Source organism: Dasypus novemcinctus, chromosome 22 (assembly GCF_030445035.2).
Source record: "Dasypus novemcinctus isolate mDasNov1 chromosome 22, mDasNov1.1.hap2, whole genome shotgun sequence".
NCBI lineage: Eukaryota > Metazoa > Chordata > Mammalia > Cingulata > Dasypodidae > Dasypus > Dasypus novemcinctus.
In genome coordinates, this window is record NC_080694.1 from 53,868,847 (window position 1) to 53,876,765 (window position 7,919).

Here is a 7,919-nt window from a genome sequence, read left to right on the forward strand (position 1 = left end):
CTTCCCTCCCCTGGGGTTTTGATAAAGGGGAAGCCGGAGCCCCCTCCGCCATTCCAGGAGGGAGGGAAAGGGGTTCTAGAAGCTTTGCTGCACCAGGAATTTGAAAAGTGGCACCAAAAGGCGGGAGGGTCAGTGGTGAGAAATGAGGGCAGGGTGGAAGAGAGAAGGGCCAATGGTGAGAAATGGGGCAGGGCCAAAGCAAGAAGGGCCAATGGTGAGAAGTGGGGGCGGGGCCAAAGAAAGAAGGGCCAATGGTGAGAAGTAGGGGTGGGGCCAAAGCAAGAAGGGCCTATGGTGGGAAAGGGCGGAGTCAATAGTGAAAGCGGTGCCAAATTTGAAAGGCGCTCTAGGAGTGAAAGTGGGGCTGAGCCGGCTCAGTCCACTGGATGTAGAGAGCGTGGGAGCCAGGACTCAGAGCGGAACCACAGAACAGTTAGATGATTGGGATAGGCTGTAGCCCCTGAGGTACCCAATCAATGGGGAGCAGGGGCGGGACCTGCTGTTAGGTGTAGGGTATAAATGTCACTGTGTCTTGCTGTTTGGTGCACCAGCCATTTTATCCAGGTGGAGTGTCCGTTCTTGCAAGATCATTCATTCTTTTCTCCTCCACTGTTGGGTGAGCTTTTGTTTTCTTACAGGTACAGCTTTCCTTCTAACAATCGTGGCTCAGGAGGCAATCCTTACCCATCCAAGCTCTCTCAGGGTTTGCAGGGAGGACATGCTGCAAATGTCTGTGCACCCACTTAAGCTCATTGCACGGAGCACACACCGAACGTCTCTGTGGGGTCACCAGCCTTGTACCTCTCGAGGAGTCAGTGCTCTCGAGCATCACAATTAAGCCTTCAGTGGTAGAGAAAGAAACTCCACCCTAAACTGGCACTGCCCAGTCCCTTCCTTTGCTTGTATGAGTCAGCAAATCCTTCTGACCCAGAACCGTGAGCCTTCCTTAGCCCTCCATCCCCGCACTCCTACAAAAGCCCAGTCTGTGAGGGACGCCCTTATGCACGCTGGACTTGAAAAAAGATGCGTTTTAACAAAATAGTGCCCATCCTCCAAAAGGAAATATGCTTATTTTCAGCAATTTTTAATGAGCGGATCATAGCTCTAAGATGCCTATGAGGGGGCGGCGGACTTGGCCCAGTGGTTAGGGCGCCCGTCTACCACATGGGAGGTCCGCGGTGCAAACCCCAGGCCTCCTTGCCCCGTGTGCAGCTGGTCCATGTGCAGTGCTGATGCGCGCAAGGAGTGCCCTGCCACGCAGGGGTGTCCCCCGCGTAGGGGAGCCCCATGCGCAAGGAGTGCGCCCCGTAAGGAGAGCCGTCCAGCACGAAAGAGAGTGCAGCCTGCCCAGGAATGGCGCCGCACACACAGAGAGCTGACACAATAAGATGACACAACGAAAAGAAACACAGATTCCCGTGCCGCTGAGGACAACAGAAGCGGACAAAGAAGACGCAGCAAATAGACACAGAGAACAGACAACCGGGGTGGGGGAGAAGGGGAGAGAAATACATGAATAAATAAATCTTTAAAAGATGCCTATGAGGGCTGAGACTTGTGACTAAGAGTTGTTGTCTGCAGGGACCAATGTTTGGTGTTCACATTCAGCTCGTTGAAAGACAGTAGTCTACGTTACATCACAGCCTCTGGGCAGGGGGCGCTGAACAGCTGCTCCAAGGCAGTGGGGTCTCGAGGCTGTGCCCCTGGTCTGCAGCCCTGTGCACTGTGCATGCGAAGTCTCCTCTCAACTTTACACCATCACTTTGCTCACTCACCCTTCTTTGCTGGTGTTTTGGGGTTTTTAGTTTGTTTTTTGCTTTTTGTTTTTTTTTCAACTCTAGATTTTTTTAAAGATGTATTTTAATTATTTATTTCAGCCCCCCCACCTCGTTGTTCCACTCACTATCCACTCTCTGTTTGTTCGTGGTGTGCTCTCTGTGTCTGCTCGTCGTCTTTTTTTAGGAGGCACTGGGAATAAAACCCAGGACCTCCCACGTGGGAGGGTGGCACCCAATAGCTTGAACCACCTCCACTCCCTGCTTGTTGTGTCTCTCGTTGTGTTTCCTCATTGTGTCATCTCGATGCGTCATCTCACGGTGCCAGCCTGTCGCATCAGCTTGCTGTCTTGCTCGTCTTCTTTAGGAGGCACCGGGAACCAAACCCGAGACCTCCCGTATGGTAGGCGGGTGCCCAACTGCTTGAGCCATATCTGCTTCCCTGCTAGCATTTTAAGGCAAACAGAAGTTTGTTGTAGCTCCCGACATGTGCCTTTCTTTTAAAATGGCTCCAAGCTGAAAAAACCATTGAGGATTGACTATTCTAAGAGGAAGAAAAAGAAAATATGTAGGATTTGTCACTGCCAGGAAAAGCAGCACTAAACTTTCCATATAATTCCATTATATACTATGCTTGTAGAAATGCTATTTTTAAACAACTCAGGCCAGCCCTACCCAACAAGACGGTCTGACCAAGCAGGACTGCCAGCCATATCTAAATCTTTACCCAGGAACTGCCAGCCACAGGCCAATTCCAGCTGCAGTCCTTCACTCGCTAGTGGACTGATCTGCTGTCCTTCAGGCTCAGTTCTAAGTCCATCCTTTTTATGAATAAGTGGTTTTTTTGTGTGGAAAGGGTGTTTTAAAGTGGCTGCTTCAAGAATCGGATTTTTTTACTGCGAAAGTCCACTGTTTTTATTCTCAAATGTCTTTTAGCCTTGTGACCCGAAACACAGTATCACAAAGGTCCGGATGTTATAAACTTAAAAACAAAAAACTCTGCATGCTTCGGGCATTTTAATAACTGAAAATGTCATTTTGTAATTAAGGCTCAAATTTTTCACGAACCTAAGTGGCGGACACTGATTCTTCTTGGAAACACTGCTGATTTACTTATCCTGGAATAAACGCAAGGTCTTTATGTCTCGGTGACAAGAGCAACAAGCTTTGGCCAGGTCTGCGCATAGTTGGTGGATGAAGAAAATAAGTTTTGAAAGGCAGTGGGCATTTGCTGATTATAGATTTTTACGAGGAACAGATGTGGGGCTATGGCTTTTAGTGGTAGACAAACTGCTATTGAAACGAGTCAGCTGACTAAGAATCATAATAATCTTTTTTTAGGAAAGAGAAACATTAACAAATTTGATTCATACTCCTTTTCTTTAAGGGCTCACCCAATCATCAAAAACAAATTCTCAGTTATTTACTCATGTACATGTTGAATAGCACGCGGTCAAACAGGGAGGATTATTTTTGTTAACGTTTCTCCAGGCTGAAGCAGAGGTGGAGAAAATAATAATAAAAACTTCTTTTCCTACTAGGCTAAAACGTCACATCTCTCCACTTTAAATTTGTTTATGGCTACCACCTTCTAGCAGTTTCCTGCTCTTAGGGTATGGTGATGCTAATGCCAAAGTAAACAAGGTATGGTTATTTTGTGTATTTGGGGGACTTTTGCTTCTTCCTTCAAGTATAGCACGAGCATTTAGGATCACTTGCTGCTCATTTTAGGCTAGGTCAGCAAAAGGAAGATTTTAGACATCACAAATCACTGCCATCTCTCTTTCCACCCCTTTTTGTTCCCAGTCATTTACTAAAACCCCTTCATATAAGGACATTCCCCCGAAATCTCCTATGACACTTGCGATTACATCCCCTTGGCCAGAATTTCTTTATATGGCCACATGTAGCATCAAAGGAGGCTGGGAAATGGCGAGTTTATTCTGAGTGGTCAAGTTAAAGAATCAGGTATGAGGGCAGGAGCATGTCTAATTCATCTTTTAAATTTTTTATTGCGATCTAACGTATACACAGCAAATGCAAATGTCAAATGCAGTGGAACCACCTTATCCAATCTATAGAGAATATTCTAATAGCAAAGAATTTTCCTTCGACCCCCTTCTTAATCAAAATCCTGCCAAAGATAACTGCTATTCTTATTTCTATCACCTCAGATTACTTTGCCTCTTCTTGAACTTCAGATAAAGGGAACCATAAATTCTGACAAGCATGTGTGCTTTCTTTCTTTTTTTCTTTTTATGAAGTTTTTTTTTTATTGATTTCTCTCCCCTTCCCCGCCATTGTCTGCTCTCTGTGTCCATTCGACGTGTGTTCTCCTGCGTCCTCTTGCATTGTCAGGTGGCACCAGGAAACCACATCTCTTTTTTTGTTGCGTCAGCTCTGTGTGTGTGCGGCACCACTCCTGGGTGGGCTGTACTTTTTTCATGCGGGGCGGTTCTCCTTGCGGGGTGCACTCCTTGTTCTTGGGGCTCCCCTACCTGGGGGACGCCCCTGCGTGGCGCGGCGTTCCTTGTGCGCATCAGCACCGCGCGTGGACCAGCTCCCCATGGGTCAGAGGCCCTGGATTTGAACCCTGGACCTTCCATGTGGTAGGCAGATGCTCTATCAGTTGAACCACACCTGATTCCCTCCCGGTGTCTCTTTGACGATAAATGCCACACAGCCATGCCCAGGTGTCCCCGTCTCCTTCCCGCCCAGTATTGGCAGCCGGCGCTGCCCCTCCTTCTCCCCTTCTCCGTCTTCCGCCTAGCCGTTATCTAGACAGCCCACACTTTCCCCTTCCCCTCCCTTGCTCCTAACCCCTTAGCCAGCTTACTGTCCAGTAACCGCCTACTGTCCAGTAACCGCCTACTGTCCAGTAACCGTCTACGCAAGCAACAGCACCCGCCGGCACCAATCAAGTCCCTTTACGTATCCCTAGACCCTATAAAACCATGTCCCCTTCTACAATAAATCAGACTTGTGCCTAGAGCTCGTCTCCATGGTGTTTTTGCTTGCACCGTGCGTCCCCCGTGCCTGAGCGAAGATAGCGAGGGCCCAACGGCTTCGTGCCGACTCCCCTCCTCTCCTTTAACCGTGGGGCAGCCCCCGTCCGGAGAGCTCACCCGGCCATCCGCGTCGACCCTCCCGGAGGCCCGCAGCTGCCCACACCCAGGCGTGGAAGAGCCTGGAAACATGAGTGTTTCTGCTGTGCCATTGCCACCGCCCCGCTTCCCCCAAGCTGGGACCATGTTAGCAGGAAGAATGGAGGGATGGCTGTCGTGTGGGCACGTCAGCAGGTTCTGCCCTTTGCACTTAGAGCCGAGATGGGAGAGGTCAGTCTAGAGCCGCGTGTGGCCAAGGATGGACTTCATCTCCTTCCTCATCCTTCTGGAAGCTGGGGTGGCAAGAAGGGCTCACGACCCTGCAAAGCCACGATCTTCAGGGGCTTTGCTCTTTGGCTTAGTGGAAACGAGAGCCCTGCAGATTCACGGCCAGCAGTTCCCTTTTGTCCTCGGAGAACAAGAGAAGGTCCGTAATTCACAGTCACCAAATCTGAAACCCTGGCCTGAGCGCCCCTAGAAGCTCCTCTCGCCTGCAGGGACCGAGGCTGATGCAGCAGGGCCCGTTAGGATGAGCGTGTTTACAAAAGCCTCCCACAGCCGGGCAGAAGGGGTCAGCGGCTATTTTTGCCTCTCGGCCTTGAGCCTGTTTTTCACCCTGAGCCTCTCTGCCTTGTTGACTCGTGCTCGCAGCTCGGGGAGTTGCTTTGTGTTGTGTTTTCATCGACTTCCTTGTCATACTTGGGAATAGGTCCCTGGATGGGAAGAGACTGAGCGGCGTTTTCTTTATCTCAGTCGTCCAAGGGCAGCCTTTTGAAAAGCCAGCCCTGTCCTGTGTTAGGCACGGGGAGAGTCCAGGGTGCCAGGGAGCTCTTCCGCTGAGAGCGGGTGCTCGAACTCGCCGCCCGTGGCCCCCGCCTGCAGCGTGGCCCGCGCTCTCAGGGGTCCCTGCTGCTGGGAAGGGGGCTGCGCCTCCATCCCCGCAGTGTCACGGGCCAGTGCCGGGCCAGCAGCTGCGCAGCCCAGGGACTTTGAGCTGTTGGCAGCGTTCCTCCCTTTGTACCCCTGCCAACTCACACACACCTGGGATTCCCCCAGCTGCCTGCCCCCCCGCAGCCTTTCCACCCCGGGCCCCGCTGCCCACCGCACCTGCGGCTCTCGGGGCGGCGAGCCCCCTCCCCACCTGGCCTAAATAAGGCCCGGGGAGGGTTGAACAAGACTTAATGTTAAGATTCATGCCCGAAACAGCCAACTCCCACCCACTTCACGGCGAATTATCAGGGATCAAGGCTGACTGCAAAGAAAGGCCGGGGCTGACAGTTAATCAGCTTGGGCCATCGGGGGATCAAATTAAATTGGACCCGAGACCTTGGCTCTGAAATGGAATCAAATTCTCTCTTTTGGCATGGGGCGTACCTTGGCCCAAGAATACAAACAACACCAACCCTCCTCATCTTCCTTCTTTGCATAGAGATCTTGGTTGGTCATGTTAAAACCCGGAGAGCGGGGAGGCAAGCGGTCCAGTTTTGGTTTATAAAGTAAATTCAGTTCAGCAAAGGTTTCTTTTGCCCTTCTGTCATCTGAGAAGTCATCCATCCTGGGGGTGGTACGTGTGAGTTATTCCAGATCTCTGTCCTTTGGGGGCTCCGAATCCAGGGAAGGAGAGGGGTATGCTGTTAGAAATAAATGTGGCCATCTAGCACTGCATGGTATAGATAAAAATCTATAGAAACCTGACTGGGGATTTGAATTGACTTTACAGAGGAGGTGACGCTGGAGCTGAGTTTTGAAGGTGAGAAGTCGTTTTGTCCTTTCTCTCTCTGGGCAGACACTGTGTGAAATGACCTAGAGTCAGGCTGTTTTCTCTAATTGTGTCTGACACTGTTTTGCACCATTACAGCTCCTAACCTTCTGTGCATGACTCTCGTCCAAGGCTGAAAGTGGTAATCACCTTTGGAAACTGCCAACAAATAATGAATAACTCGTCTGAGGCCAACTTTTCTCAAGGAAGTAATAAATGTACTCTTGTGGCTAATGGCAATAAGCATAAAAGTTTCTTTCTGGCTCCCTCCCTGCCTTGTGACTTTGGAAATGAAACATAATATATCAATTCATTGCATTTACAAATGTGGTTTCTTTATGATGGTGTTAATCAATCAATGAATGAGTTATAAGCACTTACTATGTGCTTGGTACTATTCATCGCCGCTTCCCTAAGTCACAAAAGTGCAAGAAAGATTAAAAAAAAAAAAAAATAGGGAAAATAAAGCCTGGTGATTGTAATGTATAAGTAAAGAAACAGCCTTGTTTTAAAACAGGGTATCATTGTCACAAGTCATTTGAGTGAGTGGCCACCAAAATTTTGATGCAGTTTTCAAATTTTAGAATTTGAGTACTTTCCTAATAACTTTTAGCCTCCACCTAGATTCGAAATTACTCCACTGTGATAGACTGCGAGGCATCTGTGCTGGTCACCAGCATTTCTAGTTCTCTTTCTGGGAATTTAGGGGATCACATTTCTTTAGCTCCTTGAGTGTAGGAATGACCTTCTCTTGCTTTTACCAATAAATGTAAGTGGATGACATTTCATATCTAAGTGGAAGCATTTGGTCACCCGTGCTGTTCCCAGCCTTTTCTTTTCCTGCCTCAGTGATAACGGAAGCACATTTTGTTTTGGAGGTACCCAAGGAGAAGAGCTTCCCTGAGCAGTCACACAGGGCTGCAGTGGTCTTTGCTTAAGCTAGAAACAAAACTCTTTTGTTTCTTTAAAAGCTGCTGAGATGTAGGGTTTGCTTGTTACTGCAGTATAACCCAGCCTATCGTAACTAATACAACACTGGTTAGCCATTATTAACTGTTAACAATGTGAGAGATTGGAGTACATTAGAACCCACCCACCCTGGATTAAATGACACACAGAAGCCATCTCAGCATATTTCTGTGCACACTAAGCCCTTTACATACAGGGCTTGTAGCACTTCACCTAAATTATTACATTGGAATCCTCATAATGGCATCATATAATAGATAGTACTAACCACATTCCATAGGTGATAGGACTGAGAATCACAGAGTTCAAGTA

At 48.8% G+C, this 7,919-nt stretch overlaps 1 pseudogene; it reads right to left on the reverse strand.

Annotated features, from left to right (window-relative positions):
- The window catches only part of LOC101433346 (septin-7-like), a 29,223-nt pseudogene extending 23,408 nt beyond the window's left edge, over nucleotides 1–5,815 (reverse strand).
- Between the last annotated feature and the right edge of the window lie 2,104 nt (nucleotides 5,816–7,919).